Below are 22,882 nucleotides of genomic sequence, written 5' to 3' on the forward strand. Positions count from 1 at the left end.
TAGCATAACCCTGCCCCTAGCTCAAGGGGGGCCCAGCAGCCTCCCTGTCATATTATCATATCCTCCACAAAGTCCAGCTCCGATCTGCCCTAGGGCCCCACAGCCAGGCTCCAGTACTGGGCTTCTACTTTGCCTTCCACAGTCCACACCCCTCTGTTCTCATTGGCTGGGGAAAAGCTGTGAGGCATTTCCTGAATGGAGAGGAGCACGAGGTAAGAACAGCCCAGGATGGGGAAGTGTCTGTGCTGTGTGCTGGCAACATGGAATGGTAACCGAGCTCAGCGAGGCAAGCGGAGGAGAGTGCCATCCTATAACCACGATGGGACCGATGTCACTGGTGAGGTAAGACACTGCTCAGTGTCTTCTAGTCACCAGCAATCTCAACGATAAGCTTCACATATATGTACTAGCTTCCTGCTTTAGCTCGAAACATTCTTAGTAAGCACAGCTGAACCTCCATTATCCCCCCCCCCCCCCCCCCCTGTAATCTTTAATTAAAGTAAAAAATTCACATTCATGTCTGGAAATGTACAATTTGCCCTGATTTAAAGGAAACTTTCCCTTTCTTGTCTACTTTATCCTGAGGACATTTTGAGCAATATGTTCCCTTTGTCAAGTTTATCTCTACAGCCAGGCTACGTGCATGCATAACAATGCTAGACAGCCAGAGGACATAAACAGCTAGAGAGAAGTTCTCCTGGTCAGCATGTGAGCTCTGTATTATTCTGATTGGGGAAAATGCTGAGGATGGGTTGGGGGTTTTGTAGGGGTGAGTATCTTCACAGGTCCCATTAATTGATTCTATTATGATTATCCAGTCCTTGATTTGATTAGATTAGATTCTGTGATGCATCACAATTATTGCGCAAGTGCACATGGTTAAAAACTTTTTAGCCAAAAATTCAAGCAGTCAGGAAAACTAAATTTATTTCCAGTGGCAGAGGGATGGCTGGGATCAGAGAATGGGGGTTGGCTGGGATCAGAGGCAGAGGGATGGCTGGGATCAGAGCCAGAGGGGAGGCTGAAAACAGAGGCAGAGGGGTGGCTGGGATTAGAGGCAGAGGGGAGGCTGGGATCAGAGGCAGAGGGGAGACTGAAAACAGAGGCAGATGGGGGGGGGGGGGTCAGAGGCAGAGGGATGGCTGGGAACAGAGGCAGAGGGATGTCAGGGATCAGAGGCAGAGGGGTGGTTGGGATCAGAGGTGGAGGGGTGGCTGAAATCAGAGGCAGAAGAGTGGCTTGGATCAGAGGCAGAGGGATGGCTGGAGTCAGAGGGATGGCTGGGGGCAGAGGGATGACTGGGGTCGGAGGCAGAGGGATGTCTGGGGTCGGAGGCAGAGGGATGGCTAGGCTCAGAGGCAGAAGGGTGGCTGGGCTCAGAGGCAGAAGGGTGGCTGGGCTCAGAGGCAGAGGGATGGCTGGGCTCAGAGGCAGAAGGGTGGCTGGGATCAGAGGCAGAGGGATGGCTAGGATTAGAGGCAGAGGGATGGCTAGGATTAGAGGCAGAGGGATGTTGGGATTAGGCAGAGGGATGGTGAAATCAGAGGCAGAGGGATGGTGGGATCAGGCAGAGGGATGGTGGAAACAGAGGCAGAGGGATGGTGGGATCAGAGGCAGAGGCATGGATGGGATCAGAGGCAGAGGGGTGGATGAGGCAGAGGGATGGCTGGGATCAGAGGCAGAAGGGTGGTGTGATCAGAGGCAGAGGGATGGCTGGGATCAGAGGCAGAGAGGTGGCTGGGATCAGAGGCAGAGGGGTTGCTGGGATCAGGCAGAGGGGTTGCTGGGATTAGGCAGAGGGATGGCTGGGATCCAACAGGGATGGCTGGGATCAGGCAGGGGGATGGCTGGGATTAGAGGCAGATGGGTGGCTTGGATCAGAGGCAGAGGGATGGATGGGATCAGATGCAGAGGGATGAATAGGATCAGGCAGAGGGATGGCTGGGATTAGGCAGAAGCATGGTAGGAATCAGAGAGGCAGAGGATGGCTGGGATCAGAGGCAGAGAGATGGCTGGGATCAGGCAGAGATGTGGTGGGATCAGGCAGAGGGATGGTGGGATCAGGCAGAGGGATGGTGGGATCAGGCAGAGGGATGGCTGGGACCAGAGGCAGAGGGATGAATAGGATAAGAGGCAGAGGGATGGATGGGATCAGAGGAAGAGGGCTGGTGGGATCAGTGGCAGAGGGATGGATGGGATCAGACTGTGGGGTGGTGGGATCATAGGCAGAGGGATGGATGGGATCAGTGACAGAGGGATGGATGGGATTAGTGACAGAGGAATGGATGGGATCAGGCAGAGGGGTGGTGATATCAGAGGCAGAGGGATGGATGGGATCAGAGGCAGAGGGGTGGTGATATCAGAGGCAGAGGGATGGATGGGATCAGAGGCAGAGGGATGGCTGGGATCAGAGGCAGAGGGATGGATGGGATCAGACCGTGGGATGGTGGGATCATAGGCAGAGGGATGGATGGGATTAGTGACAGAGGAATGGATGGGATCAGAGGCAGAGGGATGGATGGGATCAGAGGCAGAGGGATGGCTGGGATGAGAAAGAGGGGTGGTGGGATCAGGCAGAGGGATGGATGGGATCAGGGGCAGAGGGATGGATGGGATTAGGCAGAGGGGTGATGGTTGTGGAGGGATGGGATCAGTGACACTGGCACTCACCAGCTCTCAGTGTCAGTCGATTCCCCCTCCTCCATGCTGCTCAGTGTGCCTTCCCCCTTCCGGTGCCTCCAGTGAAGCCTCTCCTGATGTCGGGTCTTCTTAAACTCTTCCCTCCTCCATTGTACTGACTGTCACTAAGCCCTAGTGAACTAGCTTTGCTGGCTAAAATTATTTTTTCATCATACAGCTACCTTCTTAGGATCTGTGCCACCATATTGAAAATGTATTCAAAGTTTTTTGTTGCGCCTACCTCCAATAGACAGCAAAGTGTCTCAAGTGCTTCCTAATCTATACAAATAAATGCAAATATTGTGCCTGAACCCCTAAGGAAGTCGCTGGACCGTGACGACACATATAGGGCAGAGTCGGGTGATGCAGTGCAGCAGACCGGGAGCCACGACCCTGGTGTCTTTTATTACTACAGAGCGCTTGTGATTGATTTTTATGTAAGTACAACTTATTTTAAATAAAAGGCAATGTTTTTAAATACCATGAGAGCCCTCCATCCTGTATGAGTTTATATCTAGAGCTATACCAGCGGATTTAAAGGGCCATATTCCTAAAACGTGAAGAAGTGTATCAGATCTAAGAGTCACAGAGGAAACAAGGAGCAGTGATGGAGAGGAGCCTGGATATTTAGTGGGGGAAATATTTATTTGATCCCCTTCACATTTTGTAAATTTGCCCACTTACAAAGAAATGAAGGGTCCATAATTTTTATCATAGGTGCATTTTAAATGAAAGAGACAGAATATCAACCAAAAATCCAGAAAAAAACACATGATACAAATATTATAAATTGAGTTGCAGTTCAGTGAGTAAAATATGTTTTTGGTCCCCATACAAAACATGACTTTGTACTTGGTGGAGAAACCCTTGTTGGCAAGCACGGAGGTAAGACATTTCGTGCAGCTGGTTACCAGATTTGCACACATCTCAGGAGGGATTTTGGTCCACTCTTCTTTTTCTCTAAATCCTTAAGGTTTCTTGGCTGTCGCTTGTCAACTCCTTCTTCCTGAGCCACTCCTTTGTTGCCTTGACGGTTTGTTTTGGGTCATTGTCATGCTGGAAGACCCATACACGGCTCATCTTCAGTGTTCTGGCTGAGGGAAGAAGGTTCTCATCCAAGATTTTACAATACATGGCCCGTCCTTTTGCCTTTCAATGTAGCAAAGTCACCCTGTACCTTTAGCAAAGAAACAGCCCCAAAACATAATGTTTCCACCTCCACGCTTAACTGTACAGATGGTGTTCTTAGGGTCATAGTCAGAATTTTTATTCCTTCAAACAAGGCGAGTCGAGTTAATGTCAAAGAGCTAATTTTTGGTCTCATCTGACCACAGCAGTTTCTCCCAATCCCTCTCTGAATCATTTAGATGTTCATTGGCAAACTTTAGACGGGCCTGTATATGAGCCTTCTTGAGGAGGGGGACCTTGCAGGCGCTGCAGTATTTCAATCCATGGTGGCGAATTATATTACCAATAGTTTGCTTGGTGACTGTGGTCCCAACTGCCTTGAGATCATTCACAAGCTCCTCCTGTTTGGTTTTGGGTTGACCGCTCACTTTTCTCATGATCGTCCTTACCCCGTGAGGCGAAATCTCGCATGGAGCTCCAGACCGAGGGCAATTGATGGTTTTGTATTTCTTCCATTTGCGAAACATTGCTCCAACAGTTGTCTCCTTCTCAATAAGCTTCTTGCTGTTGGTTTTATAGCCCATTCCAGCCTTATGCTGGTCATCAATCTTGTCTCTGATGTCCTTTGACAGCTCTATGGTCTTGCCCATGATGGTGAGGTTTAAATGGAAGAAAGAGATTCTGTGGACAGGTGTCTTTTATACACATAACGAGTTGTTGTTAGGAGCACCTTCTTAAATTGACAGGGCTAATCTGTGTACCACATGAGCACATATTGTAGCCAGTCTGCGGGAGCCAGAATTATTGTTGGTTGGTAGGGGATCAAATACTTATTTTACTCACTGAACTGTAACTTAATTTATAACATTTGTATCATGTTTTTCCTGGATTTTTGGTTGCTATTCTGTCTCTATCATTTAAAATACACCTATGATAAAAATTATAGACCCTTCATTTCTTTGTAAGTGGCCAAACTTACAAAATCTGCAGGGGATCAAATAATTATTTTCCCCACTGTATACCCCTGTAAGGGAAAGCGTGTTCTGATCTGAGTCAGCAGGTCTTTGCTGGAGGTCAGCACTGTGGTGAAAGGCGGTGGGTGTCACCTCATTTTTTGAATGAGAAAGATCAGCACACAAGGGTGGATTATGTAAGCCCAGAGGAGCACGAAGTATCCAGACTCCAGCCCTGGAACTCCTCCTCCCTTCGCTTGACCGCAAAGACCGAGAGCAAGTGACACCGACAAGGAGCTACTGGTACAGATAGCATAGGGCTGTGGCAGAGATAGAGGGCAAGCAGGACTGGAAAAGGGTAGTTGTGAGGTGGGCGGTGTGCTCTGCTCCTAACATTGGCATGCATGGGTTATTGGCCATCGCTCCTCAGGGCTCTCTGCAGGGGGCACTCTGGAGGTACTATCTTAGTGCCTCCGGAGTGTCCCCTTACATCCTCTGGGATGTCCAATTAAAACCTCCAGGGTGCCTCCAGAGTACCCCTTTACTTTTTTAAGAGTGCCCCCTTACATCCTTCAGCATGGATGAACAGTAGTACTAAGGGGGAACTGTGGGGGAGGATGTAAGGGGGGACTCCGAAGGTACTAAAAAGGGAATCTGGAAGAGAATGTAAGGGGCACTCCAGAGGATGTAAGGAAGCACTAAGGGGGCATTCTGGGGGATGTAAGGAGGCTCTGGCTAAGTTAGTATCGCCAGAGTTCCCCCTTACATGCCCCGGAGTGCCCCCTTAGTACAGTAATACTGGAAGAGGATGTACGGGGGATAGACCTGTGATCCTAGGGCCCACTTATGATCTTGCCACACAGGCCTACTGATTTCATAATACTCCCCTGCCCCAAATATTGGCAAAAAAAGGGAACAAAAATCGTCATTTTTTTCAGGGGGGTGGGGGTGTCCCTGAATGGAAATTTGTAAATGTGGTCACCCTACTTAACACATATTATCACTATTAGCATTAGTTAGTCGTTTTATGAAATAGGGAGCGCGGGGATAACATAGCACTTTATTACATATTGAAAATGTGATCGCATAAAAGTGGCATTACTTTATTTTATGGCTGACACTGCCTAAAGTCAATAGCAGATAAGTACCATGAGCTACAGTGGTCAAGAAAGTTCAATTACCAACATCAAAGCTGAACTCTAGGCAGATATAAAAGACACAAATTAACCACTTGCAGGCTACTAATAGTACATTTACTGCTAGCTGGCGGCACAGCCAGGCAAGGCAGCATATGGGTACGTTGTGACCCACTTCCTGGTTTTTGGGTGTGTGTACGCGCACCGCTTATGATCTGTGTTGCGACTGGACACAGCATACGTTTTTGTCAGCAGGTTAGATCGGATATTTACAAACACACAGAACAGCGATCTGGCTGTTTCTTCTCTCTAAAATCAACTCTGAGTTTAGGGAGAAAAGACAGCCAGATCCTGTGATAAAAAGCAGCACACATACACTTGTTAGACACATGATTAACCCCTTGGTTGCCCTTCTGATCACCCCTGTCACCCATTAGTGTCATTAGTACCATGGGGGTTATTTATGATGAAATGTAAATCCACTCTGCACTGCAAGTGCACTTGGAAGTGCAGTCGCTCTAAATCTAAAGGGTAGATCTGAAATGAAGGGAAGCTCTGCTGATTTTGTCATCCAATCATGTGCAAGCTAAAATGCTGTTTTTTATTTTCCTCGCATGTCCCCCTCGGATCTACAGCGACTTTCCTTTCAAGTGCACTTGCAGTGCAAAGTGGATTTTCCTTTAGTAAATGACCCCCATGTACACTATTATCACAGATCACAGCATTAGTGTCAGTTTGTATCCCTCCAAGACATTTTCAGTTAATGCTAGATTGACCACCACACTATCACAGTCCCATTATAAGTCGCTGATCACCACCAGCACTAGTATAGCATTCATGTCGCTGATCACCACCAGCACTAGTATAGCATTCATGTACTGACAAGGAGCACGCTGATAGGAGGTGGAGAGATAAAGAGATGAGCTTACCACTGTGCTGCTCCTCCTTTCACTGTCCCATCACGGGTTAGGGGTGGGTCCAGGACAACCTTGGCTCAGAGGAAGTAGATTAGTGTTAGTGCCTGAATTTGAACTGGTATCAGCCACTTGCATTCCCTGTACAGTAGGGCTGGAGTGCGGGAAGAAGAAGCAGTACTGGGAGCCTTTTAGCTGATATACTGTAATTGTACTGTAATTATGCTGTTGTACTGTAATTGTGCTGTCCCCCCTCTACATTGTAAAGCGCTGCGTAAACTGTTGCCACTATATAAATAGTGAATAATAATAATAATGATAATAATAATATACAGACAAGGAGCATGCTGATATGAGTAAATTGTATACTAACCAGGAGATGAGCTTACCACTGTGCTGCTTCTTCTTTCACTGTCCCATCACAGGCTAGGGGTGGGTCAAGGACGACCTGTAATCAGAGGAAGTGGGTTAGTTTTAGTACCTGAATTTGGAGTGGTATCAGCCACTTACATTCCCTGTACAGCAGGGCTGGAGTGTGGAAGGACGAAGCAGCCAACCTTCCTATACTGACAAGGAGTATGCTGGTAGGAGGAGATAGTAGAGTGACCAAGAGATGAGCTTAATACTGTGCCTGCTTTTATATGTTCTCTTTTAATGGGCTGTTAATTTTAACCTTGTTATTTTTTTACTGGAATGCTGTTTTAAGTAATTGACCACCTCAACTGTGCAGGTACCGCCAGTAACTTCAGTTACGATAGCTCCATAAGGAGTTTCAGATAATGCATACAGTATGTAATAACATACATTTTATGACCTATAAACCAGGGTAAGGGGGTTTTACAAGGCTATCAGTATTATATAGCGTTCTTTAATGAGGGCATGCACTAGCCTACACACAGGCATGACATGCTGGGCTGCCACGGGATATCTCCTCGTCCTCCTAAATAAATGTTTTCTTAAGTGTTTCTTACTCTTTAATGTGGCTTATGGCCCATTTTATTGTGCAATCTATTTTATGTTTTGCGCAGCCAGTCTTTCAAGTTTAATTCTACAAACATATATTTAATGACAAAACACAGGAACAACAATTATAATGTCTAGGAAACTATTACATGGCTGGGTGATTCTGCATCTCAAATGGATGCTACTAAACGAACCCAAGGAGTACAATTAATACCCGGACATTTGTTGTTATGCTGAACTCGTATTACAGAAGTGTTCACATTGAACGTGTATAGTACATAAATTATATACACTGGAAGCTATTTCACAGACAGATAATGAGGAAAGTTAAACTTTGTTGGCACCAAAATAAGCTTCACTGTGTCCCCCTCCCCCACCCCGGTCATGTCGGTCATGTTATAATTTTGATTACTATTGTCTTGACCTTCCAAGCAATAATAAAGGTTACCCCTTGATTATATCCATAGGTGTGTGCAGCCTATTGCATTAGGGTGTGTACCCTAAAGCTTAAGCACGCTTGTGTGTCTAAATATTTTTGGTGTCGGTGTCTTGTCGAATACTGTCCCCCATCGGGTATTGTCCGTCCTGTACTGTGCTTGCGTAGTACGGAGGACAATGGAGACGCTGAAAGTCTGAACTACGCCTGTGCACTACTAGCCTCTGAAGATGAACGACGCCTGTGCACTTAATAGTACCTTCTGTCCTGAGTCCAGGTTCAAGCTTCACTATCCAAGTGGACTGTCAGAGCTGGCTTAGCCCTTCCTTCTCTGGGCTGGCTGCTCAGCTGTCGGCTAACTGCCCTAATTGCTCTCATCTCTCTCCAAAGATACCAGCTGTTCCTGATCCTACTCATCTGACCTGCCTACTTAAAGCTGTCCAGCTCACTTCATCTCTGCCTTCGCCTTGGTCACATCACAAGAAAACATCTCCTTTGGTTCTGTTTAAAGACTGGCTTGCTGACAACCCTTCTGGCTCCTTATCCTGCTTGCTGTTCCACCACTTGGATCCCTGACTTCTGGCCTAGCTGATTACCCGATCTGGTTACTGAACTCTGGCCTGGCTGATTACCCCATCTGGTTACTGAACTCTGGTCTGGCTGACTACTCGATCCGGTTACTGGACTCTGGCTATGCTTTAACTACGCTTACTCTATTTACCTTTTTATTTTTTATTAATAAACAAGTGTGATTTATTGTACTTCTGTCTCAGTCTGGTTCATGGTTTCTGACATGGACATAGAGTTAGAATAAAAATTTGCAGAGCGTAGCGAGGCCCTGCACAAAGAGTGGCGAGCAAAGCGAACCCATGAGGGGCCCTGTTACTAAGTGCTGTTTTACATCTGCTATGTCCACTTGGATGGTGGGGCTTGAACCTGGCCTCAGGGCAGAAGGTACTATTAAGTGTGCAGGCGCCGTTCATCTTCGGAAGGCTTTCAGCGTTTCTTTGTCCTCTGTACTGCACAAGCACTGCGCCTGCACAGTACGGGGCCGACACTATCCGATGGGGGGACACTTCTCGGCAGAACACCGGCAGCGAGATCTTTCCCGTCTGTCTGCTGGCACACAGAACGATAATGCTAATGTGCATGGGGTGACTCAGGCACACCCTGTGCACACACCTATGCTTACATTGCCTTGAAAAATTATTCATACCCCTTGACATTTTCCACATTTTTTCACAACCAAAAATGTAAATGTATTTTCTTGGGATTTTATGTGATAGACCAACACAAAGTGGCACATAATTGTGAAATGGAAGGAAAATGATAAATGTTTTTTTTTCAAATTCTTTACAAATATATATGTGAAAAGTGTGGTGTACATTTGTATTCAGTCAATACTTTGTAGAACCCCCTTTCACTGCAATTACAGCTGCAAGTCTCTTTGCGGATGTCTCTACCAGCTTTGCACATCTAGAGAGTGACATCTTTGCAAAATAGCTCAAGCTCTGTCAGATTAGATGAAGAGCGTCTGTAAACAGCAATTTTCAAGTCTTACCACACATCTCAATTGGATTTAGGTCTGAACTGTGATTGGGCCATTCTAACACATGAATATGCTTTGATCTAAACCATTCCATTGTATCTCTGGCTGTATGTTTAGGGTCGTTGTCCTGCTGGAAGGTGAACCTCCACCCCCAGTCTCGAGTATTTGGAGTCCGGTGAACGAATTTTTTTTTAAGAGTCAGCAGCTAAAAATACTGCAGCTGCTGACCTTTAATAAATGGACACTTACCTTTCCTGGAGTCCAGCAATGTCGGCAGCCGAGACCGAGCAATCGCTCGGCTCTCAGCTGCTGCCGGCGCCATTCTCGTTGTGGGAATCAGGAAGTGAAGCACTGCGGCTTCACTTCCTGGTTCCCTACTGCGCATGCACGAGCCGCGCAGAGCAATGGGAATGGTCCGCTCTGTCTCTGGGACCCGTGCGTGTCCCAGCAGACAGCGCACCGGGACAGGAAGAGGCATAGACTCCCATGGGAGTCTATGCCCGGAAGTGGGGGCACATATTTGTCTTAGACACCGGAGGGGGGGAGGGTTCCGAAAAGCGGAGGTTCAATTTTTGTGTGAACCTCCGCTTTAAAACAAGTTCTTTTTCTAGGTCCGTCAGAATTTTCGAAAAAAAATGTCCGATGGGGCATACACACGATCGGAATATACGATGATAAGCTTCCATCTGACTTTTTCTGTCGGACCTTCAGCTCGTGTGTATGCGGCATAACAGGTTTTCTTCTAAGATTGCCCTGTATATAAGGCAAGCACTATTGCTTCCTACCCCAGTACACAGTTTGCTCCCAGTTCGGGTGTTTGGGAAGGGAGCAATATCCTTGCCGCATGTTTGGGTGTCAGGTCTAAACCAATGTTTGACACACGTCTTGACTATGCATGCCATAATATCCAGGTACGACTGTATGACAAGAAATATAACAGATTATGTTTGTCTCGATACTTTTACTATGCATGTTCAAAACCTCAATAAAAATGATTTAAACATAAGATTGTCCTGTATTTGGCTCCATCTATCTTCCCATCAACTCTGACCAGCTTCCCTGTCTCTGCTGACGAAAAGCACCCCCACAACATGATGCTGCCACCACCATGTTTTACGGTAGGGATGGTTCAGGGTGATGTGCACCAGAGGCGTACTAAGTAGGGGGCGGGGGGTGCGGGCCGCCCCGGGTACTACACACTGGGGGGGGTGTCAGGCCGGCACCCCCCTCCGCGATTATAGCGGTGGCAGCGCTGCGGGATAGCACAGTGACAGGCGCACGCAGGGAGAGGAGAGCTTGCCAAGCTTATCTAAGTATCGAGTTGTGATGCAAGGGGGAGGGGGTGTGCGGGGGTGCAGGGTGACAGCGGGGCTCCTTCCATCTCCTCCTCTCACGGCTCCGGGCTGTCTGTCTGTGCGATCACGGATGTCACACAGGCAGGCACAGCCGAGCAGCCGCCTCCCCCTCCTCTCTGTTTATGTGTAAACAGGGGGAGGGGATCTACTGACTCAGATCCCCACCCAGTGCTGAGCATGTGCCGCCGCGCTGATCTGAGGTACTGAACGGGGGGGGGCTGCACTGAACGGGGGGGGCTGCAGTGAACGGGGGGGGCTGCACTGAACGGGGGGGCTGCACTGAACAGGGGGGGGCTGCACTGAACGGGGGGGCTGCACTGAACGGAGGGGGCTGCACTGAATGGGGGCTACACTGAAGGGGGGGCTACACTGAATGGGGGGGCTACACTGAATGGGGGGGCTACACTGAACGGGGGGGCTGCACTGAATGGGGGGGGGGGCTGCACTGAACGGGGGGGGCTGCACTGAACGGGGGGGGCTGCACTGAACCAGGAGGGCCTGCACTGAACGGGGGGCTGCACTGAATGGGGGCTACACTGAAGAGGGGGGCTGCACTGAATGGGGGCTACACTGAAGAGGGGGGCTACACTGAATGGGGGGTCTGCACTGAAGGGGGGGTCTGTGTAACATGCAGGGGGTCCAGAGCTGCAGGGTGCTGTGTAATGTAAAGGGGTCCAGAGGATCAGGGTGTTGTGTAATGTAAAGGGGCCAAGAGGCGCAGGGGGCTGTGTAATGTAAAGGGGTCAAGAGATGCAGGGTCTTGTGTAATGTAAAGGGGTCCAGAGGGGCAGGGTGTTGTGTAATGTAAAGGGGTCCAGAGGTACAGGGTCTTGTGTAATGTAAAGGGGTCCAGAGGGGCAGGGTGTTGTGTAATGTAAAGGGGTCCAGAGGGGCAGGGTGTTGTGTAATGTAAAGGGGTTCACAGGTACAGGGTCTTGTGTAATGTAAAGGGGTCCAGAGGGGCAGGGTCTTGTGTAATGTAAAGGGGTCCAGAGGGACAGGGTGTTGTGTAATGTAAAGGGGTCCAGAGGTACAGGGTCTTGTGTAATGTAAAGGGGTCCAGAGGGGCAGGGTGTTGTGTAATGCAAAGGGGTCCAGAGGTGCAGGGTGCTGTGTAATGTAAAGGGGTCCAGAGCTACAGGATGATGTGTAATGTAAAGGGGTCCAGAGCTGCAGGGTGTTGTGTAATGTAAAGGGGTCCAGAGATGCAGGGTGCTGTGTAATGTAAAGGGGTCCAGAGGTTCAGGGTGCTATGTAATGTAAAGAGGTCCAGGAGGGCAGGGTGCTATGTAATGTAAAGGGGTCCCAACATGCAGGGTGCTGTGTAATGTAAAGGGGTCCAGAGGTTCAGGGTGCTATGTAATGTAAAGGGGTCCAGAAGGGCAGGGTGCTATGTAATCTAAAGGGTCCCAGAGCTGCAGGGTGTTGTGTAATGTAAAGGGATCCAGAGGTGCAGTTGTGGAGAGAGGGTACGCAGTAGTGACAAAGAGAAATTGAAGGATGCAGGGGGCACAGTGGGGCATTTTTTAAATTTTAATGGGGGGGGGTGCCAGATATAGGATCTGCCCCGGGTGCCAAATGCTCCAGGTACGCCCCTGATGTGCACTGTTAATTTTCTGCCACACACAACGTTTTGCTTTTAGGCCACAAAGTTCAATTTTTGTCTCATCTGACCAGAGCACCTTCTTCCACATGTTTCCTGTGTGCCCCACATGGCTTCTCACAAACTACAAATGGACTTCTTATGGCTTTCAATGGTTTTCTTCTGGCCACTCTTCAATAAAGACCAGATTTGTGGATGGCACGACTAATAGTTGTCCTGTGGACAGATTCTCCCACCTGAGCTGTGGATCTCTGCAGCTCCTCCAGAGTTACCATGGGCCTCTTGGCTGCTTCTCTGATGAATGCTCTCCTTGCTCGGCCTGTCAGTTTAGATGGACAGCCATGTGTTGGTAGGTTTGCAGTTGTGCCATACTCTTTCCATTTTCAGATGATGGATTGAACAGAGCTCCGTGAGATGTTCAAAGCTTGGGATATTTTGTTATAACCTAACCCTGCTTTAACCACTTGTCACCTGCCATATAGCAAAGTGACGGCGGAAAAGTGGTTTCAATATCCTGACCGGACGTCATATGACGTCGCCAGGATATCAAGCTGCTGCGCTCCCCTGGGAGCACGCATTGCGGCGATCATTGTTGAGGTGTGTCAGTCTGACACCCCGCAACACCAATCTAGGTAAAGAGTCTCTGACGGAAACTCTTTACCACATGATCAGCCATGTCCAATCACGGCTGATCACAGTGTAAACAAAAAGAGCTGTTGATCAGCTTTTCCTCACTTGCGTCTGTCAGATGCGAGTAGAGGAGACCCGATCGGCTGCTCCTCTGACGGGGGGGGGGGGTCTGTGTTGATTGATTAACAGTGAAGCCCCCCCAAGGATGCCCACACTGAACCACCAGGCACGCTACTAGGACCCCCCGGGAATGTCACCACCAGGTGTGCCATCTTAGACGACCAGGGATGACAATCAGTGCCCACAATGGATGCCAATCTGTGCGCATAATGTATGCCAATCAGTGCCCACAATGGACATCACTGATTGGCAGGCATTATTGTTTGGCACTGATTGGCATCCATCTGTACCATCAATTAGTGTACATCAGTGCCACCTATCAGTGCCCATCCATGCCCACCCGTGCCACCTATCAGTGCCCATCTGTGCCGCCTATCAGTGCCCATCTGTGCCACCTATGGTTACCCATCAGTGCTGCATATCAGTGCCACTTATCAGGGCCCATCAGTACCGCCTATCTGTGCCCCATCAGTGCAATAAAGGACTTGTCCCAAAGTGTCTCCTGTCTTTTTTACTATTTTTGACACTTTTTTTGTGAAATGGTAGTGGTACAATGTACACATTACCAATTCAAATGGGGGGGCGGGATCTGTTGGGCCCCTTGTTAAAGAGGGCTTCCAGATTCTGATAAGCCCCCGCCTGCAGACCCCCACAACCACCGGGCAAGGGTTGTGGGTATAAGGCCCTTGTCCCCATCAAAATGGGAACAAGTTGCTTTGGGGGGCTACTCCAAAGCACCCTCCTCATGTTGAGGGCATGTGGTCTGGTATGGTTCAGGAGGGGGGTTCTCTCTCTCATCCCCCCTCTTTTCCTGCAGCCTGCCGTGTTGTGTGTTTGGATAAGGGTCTGGTATGGATTTTGGGGGGACCCCTATGCAATTTGTTTTTATTTTAGTGCAGAATTCCCCTTAAAATCCATACCAGACCTGGAGGGTCTGGTATGGATTTTGGGGGGACCCCCACGCAATTTTTTTTATTTCATTTTGGGTTTGGGGTTTCCCCTAATATTCATACCAGACCCAAATGGCCTGGTAATGGACTGGGGGGGAACCCATGCTGTTTTTTTCAATGAGATCTATATTTTCAAGAACCAACAATTCATTACAGCCGTGATCAGTTTTAAATTACTTTTTTTCCTTTAGAAATGTAATTTTGCTGTGGTACTGTTCGAAATGCGGGAAAACTGAGCCACTCCACAGGCAGACTAAAGACACCCCCCAGGCACGATATTTAACCACTTGCTTACTGGGCACTTAAACCCCCCTCAGTCCCAGACCAATTTTCAGCTTTCAGCGCTGATGCACTTTGAATGACAATTGCGCGGTCATACAACACTGTACCCAAATGAAATTTTTATCATTTTTTTCCCACAAATAGAGCTTTCTTTTGGTGGTATTTAGTTACAGCTCGGAGTTTTATTTTTTGATAAACAAACAAAAAAAGATGCAAAAAAAAAAAAATCATGTTTTAATAGTTTGTTATAAAATTTTGCAAACGGGTCATTTTTCTCCTTCATTGAAGTGCGCTAATTAGGCGGCACTGATAGGCTGCATTGGTGGGCACTGATGGGCTGCATTGGTGGGCACTGATGGGCTGCATTGGTGGGCACTGATAGGCTGCACTGGTGGGCACTGATAGGCATAGTTAAGGCGGCACTAATAGGCACAGATAAGGCGGCACCGATGGGCACAGATAAGGCGGCACTGATGGGCAAAGATGGGCACAGATAAGATGGCACGGATGGGTGGCACGGATAAGTGGCACGGATGGGTGGCACGGATGGGCACTGATAGGTACCACAGATTGATGGGCACTGATAGGTGGCACTGATAGGTGGCTCTGATAGGTGGCACTGCTGGGCACTGATGGGCGGCACTGCTGGGCACTGATGGGCGGCACTGCTGGGCACTGATGGGCGGCACTGGGGTGCAGTACCTTTGAGGCAGATTTTGGGTGGCACTGTGGGTGGCACTGCTGGGTGGCACTGTGGGTGGCACTGTGGGCACTGCTGGGTGGCACTGTGGGCACTGCTGGGTGGCACTGTGGGCACTATGGGCACTGCTGGGTGGCACTGACAGGGGGGCACTTACTTTATTTCAGGATGGCACTGCGGGTGGCAGGTGGGCACTGGCAGGGGGCAGGTGTCCGCTTAAATTGCTGGCCGTGATCGGGACTGATGTCCCGAACACGGCCGCCGGCGATCGGCTTTTTTTTTTTCTCCTCGCGCTGTCAGCGCGAGGAGGAATACTAGCCGTTTTATCACATGATCAGCTGTCATTGGCTGACAGCTGATCACGTGATAAGGGGTCGGGATCGACCCCTTACACGGATCGGTGATCAGGCGAGTCTCACGGACTCGCCGATCACAGAGCGCGCCGCGCGCGCCCCTCAGGGGGCGCGCAGGCCGCTCGTATCCGGGACGACGTCAATAGACGTAGTCCCGGAAATGTGGGTCCGCGCTGTTGCCGTCATTTTGCAATAGCGTGGTACCCAAGTGGTTAAAGGAATATTTAATTTTTATTGTTTCATTTTAAGCATCTTTAAAATCACTGCTCCCGAAAAAAAATGCATATTTTTTTTTTGCATTGATACATGTCCCCTGGGGCAGGACCCTGGTCCCCAAAACACTTTTTATGACAATAACTTGCATATAAGCCTTTAAAATTAGCACTTTTGGTTTTTCATGTTAGTGTCCCATAGACTTTAACGGGGTTCCACGGCTTTCGAATTTGCACCAAACACTGCATAATGTTTGTTGTTCACCAAATGTCAGAACAACCAAAGTTCAGCCCGAACTTATGCTTGGGGCGAAGAGTTCGCCTATTCCTATTCAGGGGTTCCTATTGGTGAGATTCGTACCAAGCCAAAATTGAAGCCCTGGAGTATTTGGTCCACAACTGAAGGAGGGGGAGAGGGGTGAGCGTACACACCCAATACAATGGGGGAAGATAACCTACGGGAGGAGTGCAGATTAGACATGTGCAGAGTAAAATATTTTTTTTCGGAATTTAGTTTTCGTCCGAAAAATTAATTTATTTAGTTACTCCCGAAATTCATTTTTATTTATTTTGTTTTTCGTTCAAAAATTGCATTCGTCCGAAAATCCACATAAATTACGGTCGAATCTGTCTTTGAAGGCTTATGGTGTCTGTCGAATGTATAAAGAAGATTCGACGGAGCTAGTATATAGCATACTTCGTGTGAACTTTAGAACCCTATTAAAGTCTATGGGACTCCAACGTTCAAAATCTAAAGTGCTAATTTTAAATGCTAATATGCAAGTTACTGTCCTAAAAAGTGTTTGGGGACCCGGGTCCTGCCCCAGGGGACATGTATCAATGCAAAAAAAAGTTTTAAAAATGGCCGTTTTTTTCGGGAGCAGTGATTTTAATAATGATTAAAGTGAAACAATAAAAGTGTAATATTCCTTTAAATTTCATACAGGGGGGGGGGGGGGGTGGGGTGTGTATAGTATGCCTGTGAAGGGGCGCATATTTCTGGTGCTTAGAACTGTCCCTGCACAAAGTGTCATTTATACAGGAAAAAAAGTCCTTTAAAATCACTCGCAGCTATTATGAATTGTCGGCTCCGTAATACAGAGAACACTCATTGAAAGTCATTGATAAAAAAAATAAAAATAAAATAAAAGCGTGGGGGTCCCCCAAATTCAATTACCAGGCCCTTCAGGTCTGGTATGGATATTAAGGGGAACCCTGCGTCAAATAAAAAAAAAAATAGACGTGGGGTTCCCCCTAAATATCCATACCAGACCCTTCAGGTCTGGTATGGATATTAAGGGGAACCCCGCATCAAATTTAAAAAAAAATTGACATGGGGTCCCCCTAAAAATCCATACCAGACCCTTTATCCAAGCACGCAACCTGGCAGGATGCAGGAAAAGAGGGGGGGACGAGAGAGCGGCCCCCCCTCCCTCTTGAACCGTACCAGGCCACATGCCCTCAACATTGGGAGGATGCTTTGGGAGTCTGTGACCCCTCAAAGCACCTTGTCCCCAAGTTGATGCGGAGAAGGGCTTCATCCCCACAACCCTGGGGGTCCCCTTGTTAAAGGGGGCTTCCAGATTCTGATAAGCCCCCCGCCCGCAGACCCCCACAACCACCGGCCAGGGTTGTGGGGATGAAGCCCTTCTCCGCATCAACATGGGGACAAGGTGCTTTGAGGGGTCGCAGACCCCCAAAGCATCCTCCCAATGTTGAGGACATGTGGCCTGGTACGGTTCAGGAGGGAGGGGGGCCGCTCTCTCGTCCCCTCCTCTTTTCCTGCAGCCTGCCAGGTTGCGTGCTCGGATAAAGGGTCTGGTATGGATTTTTAGGGGGACCCCCACGTCAATTTTTTTTTCAATTTGACGCGGGGTTCCCCTTAATATCCATACCAGACCTGAAGTTCCTGGTAATTGAATTTGGGGGACCCCCACGCTTTTTTATTTTATTTATTTATTTATTTTATCAATGACTTTCAATGAGCGTTCTCTGTATTACGGAGCCGACAATTCATAATAGCTGCGAGTGATTTTAAACGACTTTTTTTCGTGCATAAATGACACTTTGTGCAGGGACAGTTCTAAGCACGGGAAACATGCGCCCCTTCACAGGCATACTATACACCCCCCCCCACTAAATTTAAAGGAATATTACACTTTTATTGTTTCACTTTAATCATTATTAAAATCACTGCTCCTGAAAAAACGGACGTTTTTAAAACTATTTTTTGCATTGATACATGTCCCCTGGGGCAGGACCCGGGTCCCCAAACACTTTTTAGGACAGTAACTTGCAGAATCTTTTCTCTCTGTCAAATCTTTTTTCTCTGTCAAATATTTTCTCTATATAATCTTGGACTAATAGAGGTAAGGTCAGGCACATTCGACCACAGGTTCTATAGACACAGATTGTTATTGTCAGAGTCACGTCGAACCTCCTATTCTATATCGAACTGTTGTAACAACGAAAATGAAAATAAAGCATTTATTTATGTCGGATCTTTTGTTTTTCGGATTCTGTGCTTTCGTTATCGTTTGTCAAAACGAAAACGAAAATAGCTGAAATTCGGATGAAAACGAATGCACATGTCTAGTGCAGATTGAGAGGAGCCTCACTTAGGCAACGCCTTACTTTAGAGAGGGTGGAATTATTAGGCTCCTGGATCCAAAAACTCAAATATCTCAATGTATTCACAGTTGCTCTCTTCCAATACTCCAGGGCTTCAGTTTTAGTTTGGTACGAATCTCACCAACTGGATCCCCTGAGGAAGCCTTTGGTGAAACGCGTAGCAATCACTATTGGTGGTGCCACATTGATCCCTGCATCTGGCTCTATATATGGAAGACCTTCTCTTACCTTCTCTACTACATCTTTCCAAGTGGATCAGGCCATGCAGACAGATTTCATAGTACACATATCACCAACAAACAGCCCATGGGGAAAACACATCTTTATTATATTTTTATATGTTTTATTGATAGATTTTATTGTTGTTGTGAAATAAAATGTATATCTTTTTAACTATACTCTGAGTACTCATCTTTTCTTACTTGGGATTCCAACCGAAAAAAAATCCAATATACACTAAAAGCTATTTTACAGACAGATAATAAAGGGAAGTTAAAGGGGATTTCCACTACTTGCCCCCCGCTATTATCCTTGTTCCCATCAAAAGAAAATTCTCTGTGTGTCCCCCTGGATCCGGGTATCACTTTGTTTACTATAGCCTTGACTCTCCAAGTGCTAATAATAAAAGGTTCCCCCTTGCTTATATCCTTGTCCAAAGGAAAGTGCCCATTGTTCCCCATGGACATAGCAATGGTTGATGACCAGGGCATACATAGTTCTAAAGTCATGGAAGTCAAGTCTTTATAAACAATAAAAAACTGTTTCAGAGGTGTGCACAAAGTAGGGGTTAATAACAACCAAAAGTAAAAACAAGTCCATTGTCTAAATTAATACTGTAAATGTTTAGACAATAGAATTTTACCTGGAATTTTTAAAAAATGGCTGACAGTTTGGGTTCAAATATGGCTAATTTTTATTAGCCAGCAACAATTAAAGGATTGAACCCCCCAAAGTCAGTGGCGGTGTGTCACCTCTCTCTCACCATAGATAGATTCATACATTGCATGAATCTATCTATGGTCGCCGCTGCTGCCCCCTATTCAGGTGTCCGGCCCCATGTCGGGCACCTGAATTACAGTGGCAGGTTTTGGAAGCACCTGATTAGAGCCGTAGGCTCTAATATGCTTCCAAAATGGTAAACAGCGGGCACAATGCTTAGTTTAGTGCTGTGTTAGGAAAAGCGAGTAAATCGCTTTCCTAACACTGACCCGCCTCTCAGCCAATCAGGTGCTTGGGTCTGGCTGCCTGTCACCCGATTGGCTGAAACAACAGGCGCTGTGATTGGACGCCTGATAGAGAGGGCCGGAGACATCGAGGAGCGTGGACGTGGAGGACACCACCGCGCATCGCTGCAAGACAGGTAAGTCCCGACTACCAGGGCGATGCACACTGGCAGCATTTGATGGGGCACAGTAGCGGCATTTGATGGGCACACTGGCAGCAATTGATGGGGCACTGTAGTGGCAATTGATGGGCACAGTGGCAGCAATTGATGGGCACACTGGCAGCAATTGATGGGTACAGTAGCTGCGTTTGATGGGCACAGTGGCAGCAATTTATGGGTACAGTTGCTGCTTTTGATGGGCACATTGAATGTGCTTGATGGGCACAGTGGCTGCGCTTGTCGGGCACAGTGATGACAATTTATGGATACACTGGCTGCTTTTGATGGGCACAGTGGCTGCGCTTGATGGGCACAGTGGCTGCACTTGATGGGCACTTTGGCTGCATTTGATGGGCACAGTGGCTGCGCTTGTCGGGCACAGTGATGGCAATTTATGGATACACTGGCTGCTTTTGATGGGCACAGTGGCTGCGCTTGATGGGCACAGTGGCTGCGCTTGATGGGCACAGTAGCTGCATTTGATGGGCACAGCTTATGGGTTTTTTTTCAGTTTGTTTGCTCCCCCTCCCAAACATTTTGAGCACCAGCCACCACTGCCCAAAGTTGATATTTCATTTCCAGGAGGTTAGCTATGGGCTGAAAGTACAGCTCCCCTCCTAATAAAGTTGTGGCCCACTCCTCTGCTTTGGAAAATATATGTGTTGTACATGCACTATGGTACGTTTGTGATGCATTCTATATATGTTATGTTTACTAAAAGTAAAGCATGCACTGCAGTGGTTTATATGCCATTCTTTTCAAAGCACTGGGCAAACTGTTGACACTATATTAACCCTGCATAATAAACTCTCTATAACCATTTTCAAAAAAAAAATACACTCCGCAACCATATACCAAACCCTTCCACGTTCAAATGTGAAGATGAGAAAGATTTCATTCATAAGAATGGTACGTAAATCAGCATGTGTTATACATACATTTTAAATGTGCTGCCTAATTTAAGGCATAGTTCTTTACTGTTCGGCGACAGCAATGGAGTGCATGGGTGAATCCATATACCACAGGGATTTCTCAGTGGCTCGCCTCCTTTATGCTTGATTCCTCTGTGCTTAATTTCTTTTTTTTTTTTATTTGAATTAAAAAAGAAATTCTGTGGGTGTACCAAGCACAGTCGCCCACTGGTGCCAGGATAACTATGGTCCTTCCATGACACCCTGCCATCAAGGAGGACCCTCCTGCTGTGCCAAACTGACAGCCAGTGCTTACATCTCATAAACCGCTCTTAATTCCCCATCTCTGCCTCCTGTTAGGAACACTAAATTACATTATTTAATTTCTTTTTGCATTCTGTTATAAAATAAAAGCTCACAGCTGCTGTATGTGCAATTTACTATAAAACAATCCTCCAGATTTGATATTTAACCAAATAAATATCTCCTTTTTTTTTCCTAAAGACTATAAATCAGGAATAATAGTAAATTTACTTTAACTGCAAATCAATTTTTTTTTCTAATCTGTGTATAGAACAAGCTATAAACATCTTGACACACACTAATGCGATATCCATGTTTATGAATAATATTTATTATATTTATTGGGATAGGGGATATTGGTTGGTTTATTGATTGAGACCTATTATTAATATTTGGATTGGAAAGGATGTGGAACTCTTAGCCCTTGTACACATGGTCGGGCATTCCGACAACAAAATCTGTCGGATTTTTTCTGACGGATTTTGTCCGAAACTGGTGTTGCATACACACGGTCAGACAAAGTTGTCGGAAAATCCGATCGCTCGGAACGTGATGACATTATTTCATTACGACTGGACAACGTTCAGGCTAGTAGCCAATAGCTTTGGTGTAGGAATTTGATCTGAGCATGCGTGGCACTTTGTCGGATCGGAATTCTCTACAAAGTCCTATCGGATCATGTTGTCGGAAAATTTTTATATCCAGCTCTCAAACTTTGTTGGTCGGACATTCCCACGGAAAAAGTCAGATGAAGCCCACACACGGTCGGAATATACGACAACACAGTCCGATCGGACATTTTCCGTCGGAATGTCCGACCATGTACAAGGACTAATGCCGTGTACACACGGTCGGACTTTCCGACAGAAAAAGTTAGACGGAATCATTTCATCGGATATTCTGATCGTGCGTGGGCTTCAGTAAACTTTTTATTTTTTTTTGCAAATTCTGACGGACCTAGAAATAGAACATGTTTTAAATCTTTCCAACGGAATCAATTCCTATCAGGGAAACCGTTCGTCTGTATGCTGTTCCGACAGACCAAAAACTACGCAAGGGCAGCTATTGGCTACTGGCTAATGAACTTCCTTTTTATAGTCTCGTCGTACGTGTTGTACGTCATCGCGTTCTAAACGATCGGACTTTGGTGTGTGTAGGCAAGTCCGTTTCAGTGGAACTCCGTCGGAAATCTGTCGGAAAAACCGTCAGAGTTTATTCTGATGGAAAAACCGGTCGTGTGTACACGGAATTACTAATGTTATCTGAAAAAAAAAAGTCTGTTTGTTTTCACTTGGCGTTGAAAAGAAGAAAAAAAAAATGAACATTATAGTTCTTTCTGGTTCAGGAACAGGAGATCTATAAACAGCAGTGCACTCCATGACATATTGACGTTACAAGCGTGTTTAAAAGTCCAATAGCCAACACAGTTAGAAATCCGTAACTGCAGAGATAGCCAACTACTGTTCTAAACCACCTGTTAATCTATAAATACATGTACATGATATGATTATGCAATTAATCACTTTCAATTCCCTTTCACTGTAAAATATTTCTCCCCTTCCATTGCTTGACTGGTACAGTGCTCATTTCTCCCATTATATAACAACTTCCAACCAAATTGGGCCCTCTTAATAAAATACACACCATTGTTATGTTGGATTGATAAATCGGCCACAACTTTAAAGATCTC

The sequence above is a fragment of the Lithobates pipiens genome, unplaced genomic scaffold (genome assembly GCF_037356315.1).
Source record: "Lithobates pipiens isolate NorthernLeopardFrog02 unplaced genomic scaffold, aLitPip1_a1.2 Scaffold_22, whole genome shotgun sequence".
In the NCBI taxonomy this organism is placed as follows: domain Eukaryota; kingdom Metazoa; phylum Chordata; class Amphibia; order Anura; family Ranidae; genus Lithobates; species Lithobates pipiens.